The following is a 24,581-nucleotide window of genomic DNA, read 5'->3' on the forward strand; positions in this document are numbered from 1 at the left end:
CAGCAAGCTAGAATTTGAACCCAGACACTCCAATATGGTATGCAGACGTCCTAAGCGGTGTCTTAACCACGGCATCAAACATCCACCGCTTCTCTGTACTTCTTTTCTCTCCACACTTTTCCAAGCACTTCTTTCAATTTCAAGGAGTTTTAAAATAATAACTTGTTATATTCAGAAACTTCTAATTCTTGTCCATCAACTCAGCAGGGCTAAGATAGGAAGATGGAGATCAAATCTTGAGAGGCAGAGGCAGCAGAGTAGGTGCACGCAGGGAGATCCAAGGGGCTACAGTGGAGGTCTCCTCAAATCACTGGTAAGGGGTTGACACTGTAGTGTAGTGGGTAAAGCTGCCACCTGCAGTGCCAACATCCCATATGGGCAACGGTTCGAGTCCCGGCTGCTCCACTTCTGATTCAGCTCTCTGCTATTGCCTGGGATAGCAGTAGAAGATGACCCAACTGCTTGGGCCCCTGCATTCATATGGAAGATCCAGAAGAAGCTCCTGGCTCCTGGCTTCGAATCAGCACAGCTCCAGCTGTTGCAGCCATCTGGGGAGTTAATCAACAGATGAAAGACCTCTCCCTCTCTGCCTCTCTGTAACTGCCTTTCAAATAAATAAATAAATATTAAAAAAAAAAAAATCACTGGCTAAACACCAATCTGGCCTATGTGAAAAAACTCCATGAGGCACAGGAAAGAATACTGGAAGGCAATTTGCCAAATAATTCCTGGAGCTCTCACTGGACACAGAACAGTTCTCAATCTCTTTTCTCTCAGTCAGAGAGAAGAAACCCCGTAAGACTTAAGGCATCAGATGGCTTACTCTGAAGGATATCACGTTAGCCTATACTAAGGCTAATTAGCTCTAGTTGGAAAGTTCTTCTAGACTCTAACAGGGCCTAAAAGCAAGTTCTGAAAGGATCAGACTAACTTAGAATAAAGTCCACATTCTCAAAACATAGCATTCAATAATGGAAAATTACAAAAAATTTAAGTTCATGAATTCAACAACAGAGAAGAAATGGTAAATTTTTTGAAGGGCACACACTACTGAAGCTCATTCAAGAAGAAACAGACCATATGAGTTATGTGTATCTATTAAATACACCCAATTTCTAGTTAAAAATCTTCTAACAAAGAAAACTCCAGGACCACATGGCTTCCCTGATGAAACCAATCAAATATTTAAAGAAAAAATAATATTAATTCTACATCAAATTTCCCAGAAAACTCAAAAGGATATTTTCTAACTTTTTGAGTGAGGCTAAGAATTTCCAAAAACTGAGTGACATAATAATAATTTTTTTTAAAAAAAGACCAATACCTCTCAAGAACATAGACAAAAACACCCTTAACAAAGTTTAGTATACTGAATCCTGCAATAAAAGGTCTAATAATCAAGACAGTGCACTGGCCTTAGAATAAACATATGAGTGAAGGTCAATAGAATAAGGAGACCCGACATACCCAATAGAATAAAGAGTCCAGATATAAACTCACATGTATGAAGTCATCCAATTTTTGACAAAATGGTGCCCAGGTAATTGACTGAAGGAATGAACTTGTAAGGAATGTTGTTGAAACAATGAAACCTCTATATGGAAAACATTTACCTCAGCACTTAAATAGAAACTAACCCCCAGTGAACTGCAGATTCAAATTTAAAAGCTAAAACTCTAGGACTTACAGAAAACTTCTAACAGATGATCTTTGTGACTTTAGGTTTCCTGGGCCCCAAAATACATAAACCATGAAAAACATATTTTAAATTCTTCCTTTTGAAAGCCACATAACAATGACAAGGAATTCTCAGACTGGGAAAAACATTTTTTAAACATGTATCTGATTAAAGACATAAATCCAGAATATATGAATAGTTCTTATAATGCAAAAAGAAAACCAAGTCTTTAAAAATATGGCCAAAAACTTAAAATAGTCCTATCACCAAAATAGATACACAAATGTCAAATGATGTTCAACATTAAAAAAAGCAAATGCAAATAAAAATCACAGTCATATACCACTACATATCTGCTAGATTGGCTAAAATTGGAAAGACTGACAATACCAAGTCTTGGTATTGGAATGAGAACACCAGGCATTGATAGTAAGAATGTTAAATGGTTCAGCCAATTTGGAAAACAATTTGATGTTTTTTTGTAAGGTTAAACCTTCATTTACCATGAAATTCAGAAATGAGAAGATATGTTGACCCAAGACTTCTCCATGGATGCTCATGGAAATTACATCTGTAATAGCTACAAAGTAGAAAAAATCAAAATAGTAATTAAAATAACAATCAAAAAAACTAGTGGTGTGTAGCACAGGATGGGTGAATCTGAAACACCTATCAAGTGAAAAGCCTGACACAAAAATCAGGGAAGGCCCGGGTGAGGTGGACTAACTAGAAAGGGCTGCAGAAGACTTCTGGCCCTCACAGAAATGTCCACAATCCTGTCTGGGTGCCAGCTAATGATCATATAGACACCTAGCAAAGCTCACCAAATGACCACCTTAAAACCTGTTAACTTCATTTTTACTCTAATTTACCTTCTTAAAAATTTCTTTAAAAACGAATGCACCTCTTTACAGTGAAGTGACTTATGTTGTTTTTTTTTTTTAAAGATTTATTTATTTGAAAGTCAGAGTTACACAGAGAGAGGAGAGGCACAGAGAGAGAAAGAGGTCTTCCATCCCCTGGTTCACTCCTCAGATGGCCACAACGGCCAGAGCTGCGCCAATCCAAAGCCAGGAGCTTCTTCCGGGTCTCCCATGCAGGTGCAGGGGCCCAAGGACTTGGGCCATCTTCTACTGCTTTCCCAGGCCATAGAAGAGAGCTGGATCAGAAGAGGAGCAGCTGAGACTAGAACTGACACTGATATGGGATGCCGGTGCTTCAAGCCAGGGCTTTAACCCGCTGTGCCACAGCGCTGGCCCCGTAACTTATTTATTAAGTAATTAAGTAATGCTATATTACCTTAAGTACTCTCTTGCACAAAGAAGGGTAGAAACAAAATAACACAATACAAATCAGCTACATTGGCTAAATTCATGGATTCAGGCAGTTTAAGTTAGACCTTGGAATTAAAATTTAGGAAGTCACAATGATTTGGAAAATAAGACTTTAACTTTCAATGATATTAAACAAAAACAAAACTGGCCTCTCACGTTTACCAAAGCCATCACCAAGTAGGAATTCTTGAATGATTCAAGATTTCTTGTTAAAAACTGCCAAAGGAGAGTCTTAAACTTGTCACGCAGTATAACTGCTTGCTTGCTTCCCCGGCTTAACCAGAATCTAGCTTCTAGTCCCATGCTTTGGTCACCACTGAACCGCCAGCAAAGCATCTGGCACATAAACGACCGAATCAAAGAACTGCAGATGTTGTCCTACTAAATTGGGTTTCTTCTGTGAAGTCCCCATGTGCATAAACTTCCTCTAAGAAAGTTTGTAACAGATTTGTGTCCATAATGACCACCAGGATCATGTCACCTGAACCTCACAGCATTCCTCATTCCAATCCAAAGATTTTAAACTTAGAGTAAATCAAGCCACCTTCTTAATCTCTCCCCCTTAGATATATAATGTGTAATCATTTCAAAACACTGATTTAAATTTAATTGCCCTTTTCTAAGCAATCCTATAAACAGATTCTTTCAAGGTAACCAGCCACACTGCACACACCTTGATTTTGGAAAAATTCAATGTCAGGTGAAATGTATTTCATGGAAAGTAGAGTTTGGAAAGATGATATTATTCAGCTCAGACAGACACAAAACTTTCTTATGACAAAATCAACCTGAGCTCATGAAGAATGCACGTTGATTTGGTATCTGGCACAAACTAAAACTGATTGGAAGAAGTATCAAAGAAAAAGGCATACAATGAATAAAAATGAAGCACTGTTCCTTGCAAACACTTCAGAAATGCTTTACTGACAGACCACGGGGGAAAAATAACAGCACAGGCCTGGGTGTCAGAAAAAGAGCACCATGTTTTGCTTTTATCACTCTCTCAGGCAAAGGTGTTAGGCCACGCACATGTTTTAAACTCTTCATCTGTAAAACAGACTACTGCTTAAAACATCAAATACAACCATCCAAGTAAAAACTCCTTTTCCATGACAAAATGTCACATAAATTAGTACAATGATAGAAAATCTAGTGGAAGGAGACAGATGCTCACATCCCTTTAGTTTCTAAGAAAAAGAAATATACAATTCATGGTGCTTAATCTTTACTGGGGTCTTGGTAGCCTGACCAGTGCTGTGTGTGACCATCATTTTACAGTGTCAGTTTAGCTCGATTAAGGAACAGAAGCCTGGGAAGGCATTACTTTAGACTGTAGTTCCGAGGGCGTTTCCAGAAGAGATTAGTATGTCTGAGTGGACTAGGTGGGAAGACCCTGCCTCCATGTGGTGACAGCATCACCGGCTGGGGGTCTGCAGAGACTAAATGCTCAAGGCTCTCTGTCTCTCGCTGACAGCTTGGGTGACTCCCGACTTGGACATCAGTTGCTGCCCTTTGTATTCCAGGATGTGGCTACAGCAGCAGGTCCCTTTGCTGGTGCCAAGGCTTTTGGCCTTAAACTGAGAACTATACCCTATATTTTCCTGGTTCTAAGACCCTTTGACTTGGGCTGAGCATCCCAAGGTCTCCAGCCTGCAAATGACCATTCATGGGATTTCTCAGCTGCCATTATCCTGTCAATCAATTCCTCTAATCAGCCCGCCTTCATACATCTTAGGTGCACATCCTATCAATTCTGCTGCTCTAGGGCACCCTGACTGTATCCTTGTCATTCGTGCTAGTCCGTACCACTACCTAAGCGTGGTTCCAGAGGAGCGACATCTCCTCCACATGATTTGAAGTCTAGAGGAATCAATTTTCTGTTGTAGGCTGGCACTCTTTCACAATTCTATATTCTTCTGTTTCTTGTTGACACTTACCAGCAGTAAATTAACATACAGGTCATTGTGATACAAACTTAAAGCACATCTGTATCATTTACAAAGCACTTCCAAATATGCTATTTCATCTCAGCAGCATCTTCCACTTTCTAATAATATTTTACCAGCATGACCTCAGTCAAGTATCATATAGAATTCAACTTCTGAAGTATGATTTATTACAATAGTAAATTCTAATGCTAGTTAGAAGTCTTAATCATGCTCTATTTTTAGCTACACTGAGGCATGAAAACATCATTAATTAAGATGTATATACACTTATGAAAACCTGTGTTATTTTATAGATTGGCATCTCAGAAAACTGAGAGAACATCACTGAAATTATAATCAAATGCTCTATTTGGTTTTGAGGTGGGTGTTTGGCAGGGTGGTTAAGACAGGCTCTGGATGCCTACATCCTGCATTCTGGGTCCGCTTCCAGTCCCAGCTTCCTGCTGGGAGGCACACTCTGGAAGACAGCAGGAGATGACTCAAGTGACAGGGTCCCTGGCACCCTCGCAGGAGACGTGGACCGAGCTCCAGGCCCCTGGCTTCATCCTGGCCCAGCTCCAGCTATTACAGTCGGTTCAGGAACAGATCAGTGGTTCAAAGATCTCTCTGTGTCTGCCTCTCTTTCAAACAGATAAAAAATTCTGAAACAAGACAAAACTACATGGTTCTCAAAAAATTCCTTATGGACCTAATCAGTAACATCTTGATTGGCTTCTTTGAGGAAAAGGTGCTTTTTAAAGTTCGGTAAATCATCAAAATGTAATCTTTATATCGTTTGAAAATTTAAGCCTTTATATTTTTAACACTCACATTAAATCTAAGTACCACTATGGAAAGAACTATGTTGTGCTCATAGGTCAGATGTGGAGGACAGACACATAGCTTTCACAAACACTCTTAATTTTTTCCTGAGTTCAACTCCTCATTGACTTGCTGAGGATTTAACACACAGTTATTTACCAAGTAACTTTATCAATAACACACATACACACGCAGTAAAATTAACTGTTCTATTTATAAAGTAGAAAGGGGCGGCCTGCGCCGCGGCTCACTAGGCTAATCCTCCGCCTTGCGGCGCTGGCACAGCGAGTTCTAGTCCCGGTCGGGGCACCGATCCTGTCCCGGTTGCCCCTCTTCCAGGCCAGCTCTCTGCTGTGGCCAGGGAGTGCAGTGGAGGATGGCCCAAGTGCTTGGGCCCTGCACCCCATGGGAGACCAGGAGAAGCACCTGGCTCCTGCCATCGGATCAGCACGGTGCGCCGGCCGCAACACACCTACTGCGGCGGCCATTGGAGGGTGAACCAACGGCAAAGGAAGACCTTTCTCTCTGTCTCTCTCTCACTGTCCACTCTGCCTGTCAAAAAAAAAAAAAAAAAAGTAGGAAGGGGCAGAATCTCCATACATTATTTTGCCTGTTTTCTTTTCTACTAGTCCTTCGATCTCAATATAGGCTACATCATAAGCAGAGATTTTTTTCCCAGCTATAATAGAGAAGATAGAGGTGATCAGACAAAACAGACACAGAAGACAGAGCAGAGTTAAGGAACAGAAGTCAGGGGAAGGTGACACTCAAAGATCTCCAAAGAGGTCAAGGCAGCAGCAAAGAAGACGGCTGGCACAGTAACCTAAGACTTTCATTTAGCAACAATCCCAGCCTTTTCATCTTTCCTCCCCCTTAATCTGGAGAAAAGAAAGGGTCAAGAACAACATAAAACTCATGTATAAAAAAATTCAGCATCTGTTATCTCATTCCCAGGCCACAGGGCCCTGTCAAGTGAAATGGCCAGAGGTCCATGCCAAGTTCAAGAGCGCAGACAGTTTGATTACCACAGCAAAAGTGGATGGCACCACTGATGACCCAAGAAGGAAAACCTCAGTGATGGTTAAGTATGTATTTACAGCAGGTTAAGACTCTGCTTTGGGGCTGGTGCTGTGGCATAGCAAGTAAAGCCACTGGCTGCAGTGCTGGCATCTCATATGGGTACCGGTTTGGGTCCCGGCTGCTCCACTTCGATCCAGCTCTCTGCTATGGCCTGGGAAAGCAGTGGAAGATAGCCCAAGTGCTTGGGCTCCTGCACCCACACTGGAGACCCAGAGGAGGCTCTTGGCTTTGGATTGGTGCAGCTCCAGCCACTGAGGCCATCTGGGGAATGAACCAGCAGATGGAAGACCTCTCTCTGTCTCTGCCTCTCTGTAACTCTGCCTTTCAAATAAATAAATAAATCTTTAAAAACAAACAAAAAAAAAAAGTGCTTTGGCCAACCTAAGGAAAGCAGAGGAAATTTGTGCCCAACAGATCTTCATCACACTCCCAGAAATCTCATGGTGCAAGCAAGCAAACAAACAAAAAAAGCACTCCCCAAGGAGGCTGGGAAGAGATGAAATCCCAAACTAAGGCATTTCAAGCGACCTTTCCTCCTTGCACTCAGGGATCACTGATTGCTATTGCTGTGCAACACTGGTAATTTTAAACACCCAGTTTTAACTGTTTTAGAATTTAAGGAACTAAATTTGTATTTTAGGGGACAGCAATTGCGCAGTGGGTTAAGCCACTGCCAGGGACAACCACATCCCATATCAGAGTACCTGGTTCATGCCCTGGCTATTGTGAGCTTCCAATCCAGCTTCCTGCTAATGTGCCTGGGAAGGCAGAAGATGATTGCCTAAGTATTTGGGCTCTTGCCCCTTATGTGGGAAACTCAGATGGAGCTCTTGATTCCTGGCTTTGATCTGTCCAGTGCTGGCTGTGTGGGCATTTGGGAAGTGAACTAAGGGATGAAGATCTCTCTCTCTCTGTCTCCTCTCCCTGCCCCTCATCACTCTTTCAAATAAATAGATAATTTTAAAAACTGGCATTTTCTATAGTCTTGAGAATCTAAGCAAATACATTAATGCCAACATCAAAGCTGGATACTTATCACTGTTATGGGAAGAGTTATATTTTACACAGGTGTCAGACATGAGAGAGAGACACATGGATTTTCTTTTATTTCTTTCTTTTTTTTTTTTTTTTTTGACAGGCAGAGTGGACAGCAAGAGAGAGACAGAGAGAAAGGTCTTCCTTTGCCGTTGGTTCACCCTCCAATGGCCGCCGCGGCCGGCACGCTGCGGCTGGCACACTGCGCTGATCCGAAGGCAGGAGCCAGGTGCTTCTCCTGGTCTCCCATGGGGTGCAGGGCCCAAGCACTTGGGCCATCCTCCACTGCACTCCCAGGCCACAGCAGAGAGCTGGCCTGGAAGAAGAGCAACCGGGACAGAATCCGGCGCCCCGACCAGGACTAGAACATGTTTTGGACTCTATGGGACATCAAGTCACACCTGGCTCGCTGACAGTTTATATCCAGATGACAGTCGTGCCTCCCCTCACAAAGATAGAAAAAAAAAGCTGTAATGTTGCTGAGCTTATGTCAAGAGCCAGTGTGGCCTAGGTGCTACGAAAGAAACTGAGAGAGGTACAAATGTGCTACCTGTCTGTCCTCAAGTAGCTCAATGGCTACCGGCAAACTGACAAATGTCCTAACACTGACACCATCAGACCAGAAGCTGGTGCCAGCAGTAGTCGGGACAGCAACACACCTGCCTGCTCAGGACTCAAGCATTAGGAAATGCAATTCAGCTCATACACACTGTCCACCAGGCCCTGCCACAGAACTGCCGCTCATACACACTGTCCACCAGGCCCTGCCATGAAATCCCACATCCTTTCTGATCCCCTTGGTAATTTAAAATTTATTCCAAAGTCTCTTCAATAGAAAATAGATTATAATGAAAAGCCATTATTCTGGATCCTACAATACAATGATTACAAATTTCCTGAGTACTTACTGATCAAGAAAACATCTAGCTTGAAAGAATACATAAAGCATAAGTAAAGACACTTTGGCTTTATGTCACAAATTAGATGACCTCCCTGAGCTCTATCTGCTAAGTTTTACTCAGTTACAGAAATTGAAGAGACTTCCTCTTTATACTCCTCTAGGCATCCACAAAAGCAAATGACTTAGTCTCAGAAATTATCAGTTCATCGTCCTCTTTCACAAATCTAAAATGATTGTGAGCTCAGAAAATGATTATTTGAGGCTTAACAGGTTTTTATTTTCATTTTTAAAATATGTAATTAGAATTTAAATTCTAGATGGCATTTGACATTTCTTAACAAGTATTCCCTAATTTGAGTTCCTTAAATCTTACTTACATAACATTTGAAAATCCTGGATGTATTTGAACTAAAACTCTCCTATGTATGTTAATTTGTTTATAATTTTTCCTGTAATAAAAGTAACATTAGTTGCTCAGAGAGTTCAGAAACAGCACCACTGCAGCTGACCTATGTTTCAGTGACACCAAACTATGCAAAAAACTAACTTTACCACTATATTTAGGTGACTTTAGTTGACTATAGAATTCTATTTCCTTTGGGAAAAAATACATACAGTATTTATGATTGAGCTAAAATATAATTAGCCACACAAAATTCCACTCTATTTTTTGACATACACATGTTACTAACTTTACTACTGAGTTTTTTCATAATATCATATTACTTCATTCCAAAGTAAGACTGATAAACAGTATTTTTCACTTATTAGCTTGGAAGTATTAAATAAAGGTACTACTCATTAGTGACTCTTGAGTAAAATAACTTTGCTTTTTATACCCTAGTTTTGAAAGCCATGAGAAAAGTCCTTACTAGAAATACCTTTGAAATAATTATAGGTTCATAAAATTAAAGTTGCTTTACAAGTTAACTATGTCTGAAATTTCTTTCTTTCTTTCTTTCTTTTTTTTTTTTTTTTTTGACAGGCAGAGTTAGACACTGAGAGAGAGAGACAGAAAAGTCTTCCTTCTGTTGGTTCCCAAATGGCCGCTACGGCCAGCACGCTGCGCCGATCCGAAGCCAGGAGCCAGGCACTTCCTCCTGGTCTCCCATGAGGGTACAGGGCCCAAGCGCTTGGGCCATCCTCCACTTCCCTCCTGGGCCACAGCAGAAAGCTGGACTGGAAGAGGAGCAACCGGGACAGAACTGGCGCCCCAACTGGGACTAGAACCCGGAGTGCCGGTGCTGCAGGTGGAGAATTAGCCTAGTGAGCCGCGGTGCCGGCCCCTATGTCTGAAATTTCTAACCCAATTCGCCTTTTGTCTTCTGCTTACCTATTTAAAGAGTTTAACTCAAGTACCAAACAATAAATTCTAGAGTTTTAAATTATAATTTTCTTTATCATCAAATCAATGACAGACAAATTCTTTGGGGTAAAATGTCTATTAGGTTGTTACAGAAATTGCCTCTTACATCCTTTCTAGGGCTAAGTTTTTCCATTCTGATTATTTTTACAAATGGCTATGGACTATATGAGAAAGTTAAGAAATTCAGAACTCAGTTCTATTGTACTCCTCACTCCAGCCCCCACTCCCAAATCAGTGCCCTTTGTTACAGGGTCTCACAACATCCCTACTTCTCAGTATACTTAACAAAATCATATCATTATATACATTATTTTAAAACCTGTCTTCCAGATTTAAAAAAAAAAAAAAAAAGCTTCAGGAGGGCAAGTACCATGGTGTATATTTTTGTTAGATGAATGAAAAAATAAGATATTTAAAATAGTATCAGTCATTAGAGCAAAAAAAGCATATTTAAAATAACCGAGTTATACACAGTAATGATTCTTTTATCTGGAAACTTTGTCCATCCACAATCAGAGAACTGGCAATAAATGTGGTGTTTAGTGACAGAATACTCTGACAGGTGATGGCAAAGGAACTACAAGGTTACAAAGGAATGGGCACTATAAACCAAGGAAACATTATTTTTTTAAAAATTTTATTTATTTATTTATTTGAGAGGCAGAGCTACAGACAGAGAGAAGGAGAGACTGAGAGAGAGGTGTTCCATTCGCTGGTTCACCCCCGCAAGTGGCCACAACAGCTGGAGCTGGGCTGATCCAATGCCAGGAGCCAGGAGCCTCCTCTGGGTCCCCAATGTGGGCACAGGGGCCCAGGCACCTGGGCCATCCTCCACTGCTCTCCCAGGCCATTAGCAGGAAGCAAGATTGGAAGTGGAACAGCCAGGACTAGAACTGGCACCCATAAGGGCTGTTGGTGCTGCAGGAGGAGGCTTAACCTACTACACCACAGCACCAGCCCCAAAAGCACTATCTGAGAAAGATTTTACACAAGATTTTGAAATAGTCTAGTACTTCCACAATATCATTATAATCACAGATTAACATATACTAGTAGCTAAATCTAAATAATAATCGAGCAAATCTAAAATACATGTGCTAGGCCCTAGTAAATTATTTGGTTTTTGTTTTCAAGAACTGTGTAACACAGCTGGGGAGTTAGGAAATACCTATATAAAGCAGCATGTGCTAGGTTACAGCGATGGGCAACATGCAGCCCAGGTGCAGGGGAGCGAGAAGCCAGAAGTGGAAACATGACCTAGACTAAGTGTGCATGCATTACACAGGGCAATGGTAGAACACTTTGGCTGGACTTAAGGAACTCTGAGATGACAATGGAAAACTAAGTACCTACAGCATAAGGACAGCAAATTCATGTGCCTAAAGGGGCGGGCAACAAAGAAAGCATGAGGAATGAACAATGCCCAGAGCCACTTGGCTTCAAAGCTGGGAGAGGCTTGCTGCTGGGTGCTGAGGCAGCGGGAAGTGGTGGCAGAGAACACACCCAGGTAAGGCAGGAAGCTGGTATGCTACTCCAACAGATCACTCTCAGGCCCTTCCAGAGTTCAAGAACAGGCACAAAGCTCATTTTTTTAAATAATTTAAAATGTTTTGGTCCTTAAGTATTGGCAAATCAATGCTTTCAACCTTGTGTGAAAACCAAAACAAGTCTGCAGTCAATTTTGCTGGTGGGCCACAGGCTTGGAACTTTGGTTTGTCATGGTAAATTCCAAGCTGAGAGATCTGGACTTCATCTTGGAGGCACTGACTTAAAAAGACCCAGCAAGGGTCGCAAAATTTGCTTAGTTTTACACCTCTGCACACTCCGGTATCTACCATGGAACACTGAGCACTGCCAAATTATTTCACACTGGCCTTGTAAGTCTTCTCTGTTATAGGACAATTACATTCATTTAACTAACTGCAGAGCGGCTTGTAGGTTGCAGCTGAAAAAACATTCAAAATGACACCAATAAAACAGTGTTGACACAGCCGTACCTAAGAGAATGCTGACATTATGTGCCTATACCACAACCCACTAGAAACACACATAATCACTGGGGCTGCACTTCTCAAAAAACATGTACCATAATCCACCGCAAATGAAATCTTCTTTGCCCTCTCCTACTCTTTCCCATAATTAGCAACTTTCTGAGGACTAATACTATACATTTTCTTATCACCAAACAACACTCAAATATGTGTAACACAGTTTCAATTCTACCAATAGTTCTAAGCTTTTAACTATCCAAAAACATTACTTAGGTATTAGAGGCCTAACTGTTAGCATTTTAATAAGCTTACAAAGAGAAAAGATAATTAGTATCAGAGACTTGTTGATTCGTTTTGATGATAGTATTACAGAGAGCTAGCATCAGAATTCAAAGGTAGTACCTAGAAGAGAAAATTCTTGGCACATAATTATGATCTAAGACACAGAACCATGAAAATTACTTAATCACATGCCTTGAAATCACTCAAGATCAAAGTCATCAACAGAGTACAGTCATCCCCGGGTACCCAGGGCACTGGTGCCAGGACCCCCCGCAATTACCAACTTCTGAGGACACTCAACTCTCTCTCCTAACATGGGGTGCCATTTGCATGTAACTTATGTGCCTGCTCCTGGTTACTTTAAATTCTATCTAGATTACTTGGAATTCTTGAAACAATGCAAATACTATGTGAATAGTTGTTACACTGTACTGTTTAGGAATTAATGACAAGAAAAAAGTCTGTATATCTTCATTACTGATAACAATTTTTCCTCAAACATTTTCAATCTGCAATTAGTTGACTCCATGGACTCAGAACCCATGTACACGGAGGGTTAATTTTGTGAAAGAAATATGAAAGCAGCAGTTTCCCTGTTTATAAGCTCTGGCTGTTGAGAACTCTTATTATGAGCCAACCACGCTGAGAATGACAGCTTGCAGGCCAGAACACTTCCCTGTGTGGTCTGGTCACCTCAACTTTGCCACCACTGCTGAAAAAGAGGCCAACTTCAAGGGCAAGTCTCATTCTCCATATAAAAAAATCAACAGGTTGTGTTAAGAAACACATCTTCTTCATTAGAATCAAAGAAATATGTCTTAACACAAGTGCAAGAGCTTTTAGGCTACAGTTCTCATCTAAAGACATTCAATAAAGAATTCAATAACTGCATTAGAACTGCTATTTTATTTCAAAATAAACAGACTGCAATCCACACACTAGCATCTTGCCAGTAATAACCAGGGGTAAGTTCGAAGGCTCCAGTCCTGTCAGTGCCTGCTGAAGACCCTGCACTTTCCAAAGTCCCGCCCCACATCTTCTCAGATGTATTAGACTGTATCTCACAACCCATATTAAATCTTTCTAACAGAAGAAATGGAATTGCAAATAACTTACTTTTCATAAGCTTTTCATCTTCTGAACTCACTCCAGTGAGATTTTCACCCTCACCGCTCACTGTGGTCACTGAAGACCAGCTCCAATGACCTCTCACAGCAGCACGTGACCCCACGGATTCACTCAGACTTTTTTTTTCCTTCACATCAGGAAGGGTCTCCGAATTTCCCCTATCCTCTGTTTCCCACTCATCCCCCTATAACTCAACCTCTGAGCAGCAGGAGAGGGAAGGACTGGACTGGCAGGCCAGGTAAGGCCATGAAATCATTTTGTCTGGCCCTGCTGAGAAAACTGCAGGCGGCACTTGCAATCTGATAAATTCAGATAGCAGGCTCATTTTTAAGCTGGTAATTTTGTATGGCCCATAAATGATGTTATAAATATCCAAATGGTCCATGGCAGAAGAAAGGTTCCCGACCCTGACGAGCATAAAAACAACCTAAGTTTTGTCCAAGACCATCACCACAATTAGAAAAACAATTCATGGTTCACTCCTCCCCACTGTGTGGGTCCATAGAGTTCACACTATCTTCTAATGATAACACTGTTACTCCAGGAATGAGACAATTGGTCCACTATGTTGAAAATACGTGCATTCCTTCCTTTGGCTTAAAGTATTTTCTTGTATTACTTGGGACATCTATTCTCCACATACTGTAAATACATCTATGACCCAACTGGGTCCATGGACCTCTTTGTCTACACATACTGCTCATGTGATCCCACTCACTGTTGGCAATTTCCAAACTTGTATCCCCCATCTGGACCTCTTCCCTCAACTCCAGATTTCTATTGCCAACAACCTACTCAATTTCTCCACTTGGAAGTCAAACATAATGTGCTCAAAACAGCTCTTGGCTACCCTCCCCAAACAAACCACTCCCAAAGAGCCCCAGCTCAGTGGATGGCGACTCCCTTATGACACACAATTGCTTTTTCTCCTATCCCCCCGAGCTGGATGGGAAATCCTACTGGTCCTACCTACAAAATAAATCTTGGCCATTTCTCACCACCTCCTCCACTGCCAACAGCATCACTTGTGTTCCTGTTTCTACCCTTGACCACCCTCTTCCATTTTTCTATTCCCAGCATGGCAGCCAGTGATTCTACTGAAACCCAAGTCAAAACACCTCACTCCTCTCCTCAGAAGCTTCCAGTGTGCCCCATTTCCTTCAGAGCAAAACCACAGTCCTTAGAAGGGTTCAGAAAGGCCACCCAGATGTCTTCTCTGACCTCCTGAGCTACTGCTCCCCTGGTTCTCTGTGCTCCGTGCAGTGGCCTCCACACTGTCCCTGCACAGCCCCAGGCACGTTTCCACCTCAAGTCCTCTCTAGCCCCTCTGCCCGGGCCCCCGGGGCTTACTGCCTCCTTCAAGTAAGCTCCCCAGCGAGGCCTCACTCCTAATGTCCCTTGGCTTTCTCTGTTCTTTCCTCTTCCCATCACACTGAGTATCTTCCAAAACACCATTAAATTCACATTGATAGTTTCATTGTCTCCTAATAGAATACAAGCTCGAAGAAGGCAGGACATTTTTATTTTGTTCATTAACTTATCTCTGGCATACACTAGGCATAGATTATACTGAATGAAAGAACAAAATGAATTATAATTTAAGAACTGCAACTTCATATTAATCAGTGTTTCAGTATTTGAAACTTTTGATTCAAACGTGAGCAATCTTGTTCCGAGAGCAGCCCCTGTGCATTTGAAGGATGGAAAGACCTCAGCCTGACTTCACTGCCCAGCAGCATGCCAATGGCCCCGGGCACGTCAAGGACATTCTAAGCTCTGGCCATCCTTGATTCTGCTCCCTAACACCAGGGCTCAGCTTAACCCGGACACCTACTACCCTTCCACACCCATGTAGTTTGTTCCTCTGACCAGACATCGAGTACTTTGGCAGCAATTCCACAAAGTCTGCGTCACAGCCCGAAAACTTCAGAAAGACAAAAAACCTGGTGTTGGCGGACTTAGTAAACCTAACACTTTAAAAAGATCACTAAGTTCAAGACCTCACACACTCAACACACAGCAGGGAACAGGGTCATCGGGGGTAGATCCCCCTTTAATGAGCAGATCTGAATGATCCAGCGTGCTGCTTGTAGAGGACCGGTGCCTATTTTGCTGAGCTCATAATTACACTGTTTATATGGAAATGTGTCTTCTTAATGTGCTTGAGTGTTTTTTTTTTTTCTTTAAGGCTTCCTTTGAAACTTTAGGACTATTAATTTCCTTTACACAAGTGGTTTAAAATCTTAAAACTCTGGGCCTCACAACAGCCAACTGTAAAGGGGTCTGACCCACACATTATGTAAACTGTGCCAATTTTGCGGGAGTGGGATAGGAGGAATAAACAACTGCCCATACCAACCAAAGTGGCTTCTTTAAGCAGGCTTGCATAAAACTCCAGGATGCATGAGCAAAAAGATGCAGGCCACTGGTACTCTGGACGTTTAACTTCACAGGTTAATCACTGTAAGTCTACAGATTTGCTTTATGGCATCTATAAAAATACAGTTAGTTAGTAGGCAGAAGCTGGGAACTGAGATGGTTGGAAATCGGGGGACAATCTAGAAAAATAACTTGATCAATTAGTGATCAGTGGGACAGACCAGCTGTTCCTAGTGCAGTAACATGAACTATCCAATAACTGTAACTGGGAAAAATTAGGGTTTGTTGTCTGCTGAGTGCTATCTTCCTCTGTATTTATGATAAAATCCCATAGATTACCTGTGAACAAAGGCTCAAGGACTACCAACTAAACTGTAAGTCCTTCACATCATTTCTGCTTGTCTCATGCAATAGCTAACATTACTTGGCTACTTACTATATGTTAAAGACCATATCAACGGCCGGCACCGTGGCTCAATAGGCTAATCCTTCACCTGCGGCGCTGGCACACCGGGTTCTAGTCCTGGTCGGGGCGCTGGATTCTGTCCCGGTTGCCCCTCTTCCAGGCCAGCTCTCTGTTGTGGTCCAAGTCCTTGGGCCCTGCACCTGCATGGGAGACCAGGAGAAGCACCTGGCTCCTGGCTTCAGATCAGTGTGGTGCGCCAGCCGCAGCAGCCATTGGAGGGTGAACCAACGGAAAAGGAAGACCTTTCTCTCTGTCTCTCACTGTCCACTCTGCCTGTCAAAAATAAAAAAAATAAATAAAAAAAGACTGTATCACTAGTTTTACATGTATTAGTTCATTTAGTAACAGTAAGTATCCCAGAAGGATGTTCTGATTACCACCTTTCATCTTACAGATGAGGAAAAAGCAATTCAAAGGATTAGGTAAGTTCCCCAGGGGTCCCACTACAGAATAGCAAAAGCTGGATTCAGGGCTGACGCCGCAGCTCACTAGGCTAAACCTCTGCCTGCGGTGCCAGCAACCAGGGTTCTAGTCCTGGTTGGGGCACCGGGTACTAGTCCCTGTTGCTTCTCTTCCAGTCCAGCTCTCTGTTGTGGCCCGGGAGGGCAGCGGAGGATGGCCCAAGTGCTTGGGTCCCTGCACCCGCAAGGGAGACTGGGAGGAAGCACCCGGCTCCTGGCTTCAGATCGGCGCAGCACCGGCCGTAGTGGCTATTAGGGGAGTGAACCAACAGAAGGAAGAGCTTTCTGTCTCTGTCTATAACTCTCTCTACCTGTCAAATAAATTAAAAAAAAAAAAAAAAAGCTGGATTTGGACCCCAGAGGACTGACCTCAGCAATCTCACTCTGACCATTATACTTCACTGCCTCTTTCCAATGCTGTCTTTTCTGGAGCAGCTGCCCTGAGTAACTTCTCAAAGTTGTGTGCCTACAGTAAGCCTATTTTAGTTTCTAACACTACCCATAAATATTTGCTGTTACAAGCAGTATCTGATTCAAACAGGAAATATTTATTACACATATACAAAACTACAATTCTACCTTTCTTTGCCTTTTAACGAGCTTAAGCCAAAACTCCGACCTTTTCTTAAACCATGAAAATATCCTTTATTCTTTAAGGAAACATGAAAAGAATACATGAATAGTTTTCCTTTGCAAACACTTTATCTTACAGATCTGTCAGTGAGATCATAACCCTATGTTTTACAATGAGTGCTTCCTGGGAACGCCAGACTTGCCCCATCAGAATTTCACTGGTGTTTTCAATAGACAGACACTGAATGTTTGGGGGGATATTTAAAATATAACTTGACTGGGGGAAGGCAGGGGGTGGGGAAGAACAGATAAAGGGAGGAACTGTTTAGAAAGGGAGAAGCAAAAAGGCAGGAGGAGTCCCCAAAAATCTTTCTGGCAATATTTTCCTAAGAATGAACTATCCTGAAAACATTTAGACAGCAATCCTTTGAAATGAGTGTCCTTCTTAGATCACTGATGATTAATAAAACAACCAATCAAAACGGACCTTAAGATATCACCTACTAGTCATAACCCCAAGACTCACTAGGGAGCCATACCAGTTAGGGGAAAAAGGGAATGCACAAATCCCAACAGCTGCATATGGAGGGCAGCCGTAGAGCAGGTAGAAGTAAAATTCTACCTCACTGGGCTGCAGATTCATTTCTTCTGGGCAGGTTTAAACCCATCTGCACAGGGCCACGGGACACCTTGGTGTCAATCAGTGAGCCTCCCAGTGGACTCACTGCTTAGACTACAGGGTAGCAGCTGAGTTGCAGCCTTTATGCTCCCTACGATGCAGGACAACACTGCCCTGATCTGGTCTCTTCTCTCTCCAACAAGCAGATGGCACTAGAAGAGAACAGGCCAAATCCAAAGTAGCACCCCTCACAGGGCCTCCGAGTCAGGTGTTTGGCCTCCTGGTAAGACAGGTGTGTTCCACACCGAAGTACCTGGGTTCAGTTCCTGCTCCAGCTCCTTGGTTGCAGCTTTCTGCCAATGTGTACCCCGGAAGGCAGCACTGATGGTTGCTCAGAGTAACTGGGTTCCTACCTCCCATGCATGAGATCTAGCTCAGCTCCTAGCTCTTGCCCTGACCCCCTATTGCTCGCATTGGGGAGCTCTCTCTGAGGGTGTCTGTCTCTGTCTTCCTGTCTCTCAAATAGAAAACACATAAAAATAGGGCTTGCAGAGGTATCACCTAAGGGCCCCTTCCTCTTCTCAGTTCTCCATGAAATTTCACAATCTCTAGTTGGTATATCCCAAACTTTACCCCTACAACACTGAGATTCTGTGGACTGAGTGGAAATTTTAGTATTTTTGTGATAATGTTTTTCCTCTCACATCATATTTCTGAAGTTTTGTTTTTGTTTTTTTCTTTTAAGCTTACACCGTTTTCTTTAATCTCAACCCCAAAGTGCCCAACTTTTTTAGGGTCACAAAAAAGATCACTTGCCATACAGCAGGCCCAGAGTACCCAAATGTCCACTGACAGAATAAACAGGATATATTCATTCACAGAAATAACAAAAAAAGTAATTACTACTACCTATATCAGCCTGGATACACAACTTGACATTATGTTGAGCCAAGGAAGACATAAAAAAGAACTTCTATGTGATTGCATTCAAATGTAGCCCAAGAAAAAGATTAAAATTAACTCACAACAGAAGTCAGAATAGAACTGATTCTAAGGAGAGGCTTCTGGGGTCAGGTAGTGTTCTTTTTCTTGACTTGGATGCTAGCTGCCTGGATGGGACCACTTTGGTCTGGATGCTTCTGATCTGTGTTTTGTCCAGGCTGTATGTAATCATTCAGTAGCAAGTTCAAAGAAATAAAGCCACAGGAACGAAAGAGGAAAAAGCTACCCATACAGCACAAATGCTGCTACCTGCGGGGAGGAAATGACCTACAGTGCACTGAGTATGTGCAGACAGAAAAAGCACCCGAAAAGCTACGTGAGAAACTTCACTGTACCTCCTCAAGTTTTCCTTCAGAATTTGCTCACATTTAATGAAAATTTTCTCATTCATATGAAATTGGCTATAAATTCACAGTTATATTTTTAAAAACCTAAAAATATCTGAGAAAGACCCATTTGGAATACTAAGGGTTTCTTTTTTTTAAAACTTTTATTTAGTAAATATAAATTTCCAAAGTAAAGTTTATGGATTACAATGGCTTCCCCCCCCCCATAACTTCCCTCCCACTGACACCCCTCCCATCTCCCACTCCCTCTCCCATTCCATTCACATCAAGATTCATTTTCAATTACCTTTATATACAGAAGATCGATTTAGTATATATTAAGTTGAGATTTCATCAGTTTGCACCCACACAGAACATAAAGTGTAAAATACTCTTTGAGTACTAGTTATAGCATTAATTCACATTGGACAATACATTAAGGACAGAGATCCTACATGAGGAGTAGGTACACAGTGACTCCTGTTGTTGACTTAACAATTTGACACTCTTGTTGGAATACTAAGGGTTTCAAAAAGATACTTTTGAGCAGAATTATCCCACTTACCCAACAAATTCATGCAAAGATCTGGGTACTGACCAAATCTCTGCCTAGGTTCTGTCTGTGTAGACTGAACTGTGCTGGCTGAGGCTATGCGGGCGGGGAAAGACGCTCAGGAAAAAGCTAGGACACAGACAACTCCAGCGCTGCCTATACCTGGGAACCACATCTGATTCACCTGTGAGCGAGTTTCAGCATTCTTCTCTCCCTGCAGCACTGTAACCGGCTGTCAGATCAACGATTTCTTCCCCCTTCTCAGAGGCCTACCATTCCTCTTTGATCAGTGTGGCACACTGCCTGCCTGACTGCTCCATCTGATACACAGAACAAGTGACAGGATACAAGCGCGCATCTGAAGTAATTACAACACTAAATCACTTCAAAAGATCAGCAGGCAGGCTGCTTCTCACCCACAACGTGATACGAACTTCCAGCCGTTACTGTTATAGAGCCCCTCTGATCCCACAGCATCGGAGGGAAACCATGAGCGCTCAGACAAAAAATGCTCCCAGTCTTTGAAAGGGGAAGCTGCTCTTGGGGGAGCAGGCTGGGGGGCTGTTACTAAGCATCCAGTCCCTGCACCTTACTTGGCCTCCCACACCGAGGCAGGCAAGGGTCTGAGCATAAACATCAATTAGCAGCCCTCCTTCATGTTGTGCACAGAAGGTACCTTAGTCTAACACTGTAACTCTTCCTGCTTAGCAGAAAAGATGCTATTCTCTAATTTCCTCTTCAACATCAAGTTCTCCCTCTTGGCTTGGTGTTAAATACTCACCCTTCTAAGTTTAGATATCCCTAGATTTCAAGGCTCTCAAATTATCCCTTTAACTTATGTAAAGGCCCCCCAAAGCCTCTTCCTCAAGATAACGTGCGATTCACAAAAGTGCTCACAACCAGCCCATTATCATAGTTTAACCATGGAGGCCAACAATGCCAGTATTCCTGCATGGGCTTTCGGGAGGATCTACTTTAGACAAAATTTTATTACTCAGAAGATTCCTTCACCGATTCTTTGCTGTTCCTCCTGCCTCCTCTTGACTGTCTATTACACACACTCACAATGTGCTCAACTGTCAAACTGCGTGATGACATCATTACACTAAGGCTTCCCAAACTATATTAATTTAAGTATGCAACAAACACGCTTCCTAACTCCATATACTGAAGTTTTCTTCCGAGTTGTGTTTGCTGAGACTTGGCCAGACAAAAAGGGAGGTACAGGCCGAGGAGCATCATGCCAGCTGCTATCCTTGAAACCACAAACTGTGTTACAGCAGGATGCTGCTGGAGATGCCAATCACAATCACAACTCCTTGTGTTTCAAGTAACAAAGTCGGAATGGTGTAAGTGAAAGCCAAAGCTGTGCTTTGCCCATAAGGATACAACACCGAATACTTCCTGCTTTCCCATTTATTAAAGAAATATTTTTCCTCACCTACACAGAAGCATTTTTGAGTCTGCATTAATGAGTAAAAAAAAATCACTTCTGTATAAATGCAGAAAGCTTTCCACCCTTTAGAAGACCAAAAACAATATTAAAAGGACAAGAGAAAGCCACAAAATTTGGTTTACAGCTCAAAAAACTAAGGGATAATTTGTGAATGCCATCTGGGATCCAGGCAGCCTCATCAACAAAAGGGGAAACTTGTTGAGATCATCCAAATCTAAAACTCACATACATTTTTACATCTGGACTGAATTAATCTTTTCTTGGTACTGGCCTTCATGTAATAAAGTAATTGTTTGCAGGTTTTGTTTTTTTTTAACCACAGCTCTAGAAATCAAATGTGTAGCATCTAAGATGAAAACTACAAAGAAGCACTTTATCAAAAAAAAAAAAAAAAAAGTAAGTTGAGACAGGAGCCTCCTTTGCACTCAACTCTGAACCTGACAGCTCAGTCAAAAACTATTCTGTCTGAAACCTTCATTTCAAGCATCTGCCACAAAGGCTACACAGCCTATTATGTCATAAGTTCTGAAAGCCAAAAGCTTTATAAGCAGAGTTAACTGCGGAAGCAAACTCCAGAAACTAGAAAATACTCTACAACCCCCTCCCCCAATACCGCTAGCCCAGCAGAATGACAATCATTTAAAGAACTTACTTGTAGCTAAAGAACTATCATCTAGCATACTGGCATTCTGTTTTCAAAACCACTGTCTTCACCCTCTGTCGTTTTTCAGGCATTTTCCTGTGGAACCAGGGGCATCTTTAATCTTCAAATTCAACTTATGTACTTCAAGTTGGCAGCTTACCCCTGCTGCCCTCAACAAGGAGGAATGGGAACTAGAGAGGAACTTCCACTGCCTTCAAATGTTTTGAGCACTGCAAGAACTGCTGGTTCCTGTGGCCCACCACCGTCCGAACACCAGGATTCTTACCAGCAACTCAAAGCATGGAAAATTAGTTCAGCTTACAGTCAGTCTGCTTTCTGGAGAAGCTATCCTGCAGATAACCTGACACGAGAGCCCCTGCGAGACCCTTTTCACCTAATAATTTCTACCAAAGGGCCATTCTAATATGAAATTATGAACCCTCAGTGTTTACCAACACACTGAAAAACAGCATTCAAGAAAATACTGTCAAGTATTTTCATTTTTAAAATGAAACTCTGATTTCTCAAAACCACACCCAAGGAAAAGGATTAGGTGCTGGGAGTTCTATACCACAAAGGACAACAGCATCTGGTTTCCTGCCTCTTCTGGTCTTCTCCCTCCCCCACGCTGCAACCTGCAGACCATTTGTACCGCCTGGTTGTTACAACTACTTTCCACAATCGTCTCCTGATGCTCCAGATTCTAAAAAAAAAAAAAAAAAAAACTGCTTACCCTTCAACAGTGCCAAGTCTAAATTTATGCAATGCTTTAAGAAGGAAACCCAAAAGTCACAAGGCTTTTTAATGACAGATGTATTACGGAAAAATCTCCCCACCAAGTTTTGATGCTGTGAAATATCAACTCCCTGAAATCACAGAAAGGAAATGGCTTACATTCTTGGAAAATGAAGCCACCAGCGGCTTTCTCCAACAGTATTTTCTAATCCCTCAACTACACCCTGTGGCTACAGGGAGTATTTCGTGCAAAACCTAAATTGAAATAGATGCTTACAAAAGCAGCAACAAACATCGCCCGGTCCCATAGAAGAAGGGAAGGAAACATACGTGGGAAACCCAGCAAGAGACAGCTTCTCTCTCCACGTTCAGAAAGGCAGGGGAAAGCAGGTTTAAAGTCAAAAGCAACCCGAGAACGCCGCCTCAAGTTTTCCTTCCCCGCTGCGGGCAGCGCACAGCTCCCGAGGGAAATGCAGCAAAACAGACACTTGCTACACACACACACACACACACACACACGAGAGGGAGAGAAGAAAACAACAAAGAAACCCCGGCAAGGGTGGAAGGGGGTACACGAGCCAGCATTTTTTGGACATTGCTTACACAACTGCATGGTCCGAAAAAATGTGCCGGCTAGCATTTCAACTTTTCAATATGCCTGTTTTGACAGCTTTCCACCCATCCAAGACCTAAGAAAACAGCCACACCAGTAAGGCTTTGCCGTCCCGGGGCTCGAGGCGGGGGTTTTAAGCCTCGAGATGCCCACAGCGGGGGCCCTAGCTGTCCCTGCTGACAGCGCCCTGAGCACAGGCTGGATGGAGGACTCTTCAGCCCGGGGTCCGGCCTGCGCGCCGCAGCTCCCCTCCCCAGGAACCCACACGCTGCAGGCCGTGCCCCCGGCCTGGGTCCCAGCTCAGGCTCCAGCCCCCGCGGCCGGGCACTTCCAGGGGCCGAGGGGCAGAGGCTGCGCGCGGGTCCGGCTCGCTCCCCGCAGCCCAGGCTGCCCGGCCTCCGCGCGCGCACAACAGGCGGCCCGGCACAGCCCCGCCGGGAACGCGGGGCTCCGGTCCCGGCCGGCGAGCGAGACGGACGGCGCCAGGAGCGCCGCAATCCGGGGGCCCGGGGGCGCAGCTCTCGGCCCGGGCCGGCCCCCCGCCCTCGCCGCCCCGGCGGCCCCGCAGCTCCGCGCCTCCCCCGCGGCCCGGCTGCCCCGGGGCCCCGTCCTCCCGCCTCAGCGTGGGCGAGCTCCGACTCGCGGAGAGGCGACGCGCCCGCCCGCCCGCCCAGCGCAGCAGGAAGGCGAAGACAGACGCGGAGACCGGGCTCTGCCTCGCCGGGACTCGCGACTTCCCAAACCCCGCCGAACCCGTCCCGGCGCCGCCGCCGCCCCGGGCCGACAGGGGGCACAGCGGGCGGCCCGGGCGTCACGGCTGGGCAGCGGGGAGTCCGGGAGGGCCCCAGGCGCTCGTACCTCGGAGAAAGTCCCGAGCACCGGGCGTCGGACTCTCGTCAGCCCCAGCGTCTTCCTGCCGGCGCCGAACCTACCCAGCTCCTCTCAGAGCCCGGGCCGGAGCAGCCACAGGAGCGCCCCGCCCACGCCGCCGCCACGCCCCCGAGGCTCCACCCCCGGCCCGCCCCCTGAGGCTCCGCCCCTTTCCGCCCCGAGGTGGCGGCGGAGGCTGCGGAGCCGCAGGAACTCGGCGCGGAGCGCGCGGTCGCACGTGGAGCGCCGGCCCACCCCACCTCCGCCCCGCCCCGGACCCTACCAAGCGTACTGCGGCGGGCGATGCGGCACGTCCGCGGCGGGAGCGAGCGGAGGAAGC

The 24,581-nt window shown here is 44.0% G+C and overlaps 1 protein-coding gene across 4 annotated transcripts in view; it reads right to left on the minus strand.

Annotated features, from left to right (window-relative positions):
- FRMD6 (FERM domain containing 6) overlaps nt 1–24,337 on the minus strand; it is an 82,169-nt gene extending 57,832 nt beyond the window's left edge. For 2 of the 4 annotated variants that reach the window (XM_062205140.1, XM_062205137.1), the window contains exon 1: nt 24,230–24,337. The gene's annotated coding sequence lies outside the window, so the exon portion shown is untranslated. Of the gene's footprint in view, nt 1–16,360; nt 16,664–22,594; nt 22,727–24,229 lie in introns of all 4 variants that reach the window. The other 2 variants (XM_062205138.1, XM_062205139.1) reach the window with 2 other exon arrangements.
- Between the last annotated feature and the right edge of the window lie 244 nt (nt 24,338–24,581).

Source organism: Lepus europaeus, chromosome 11 (genome assembly GCF_033115175.1).
Source record: "Lepus europaeus isolate LE1 chromosome 11, mLepTim1.pri, whole genome shotgun sequence".
Lineage (NCBI taxonomy): Eukaryota > Metazoa > Chordata > Mammalia > Lagomorpha > Leporidae > Lepus > Lepus europaeus.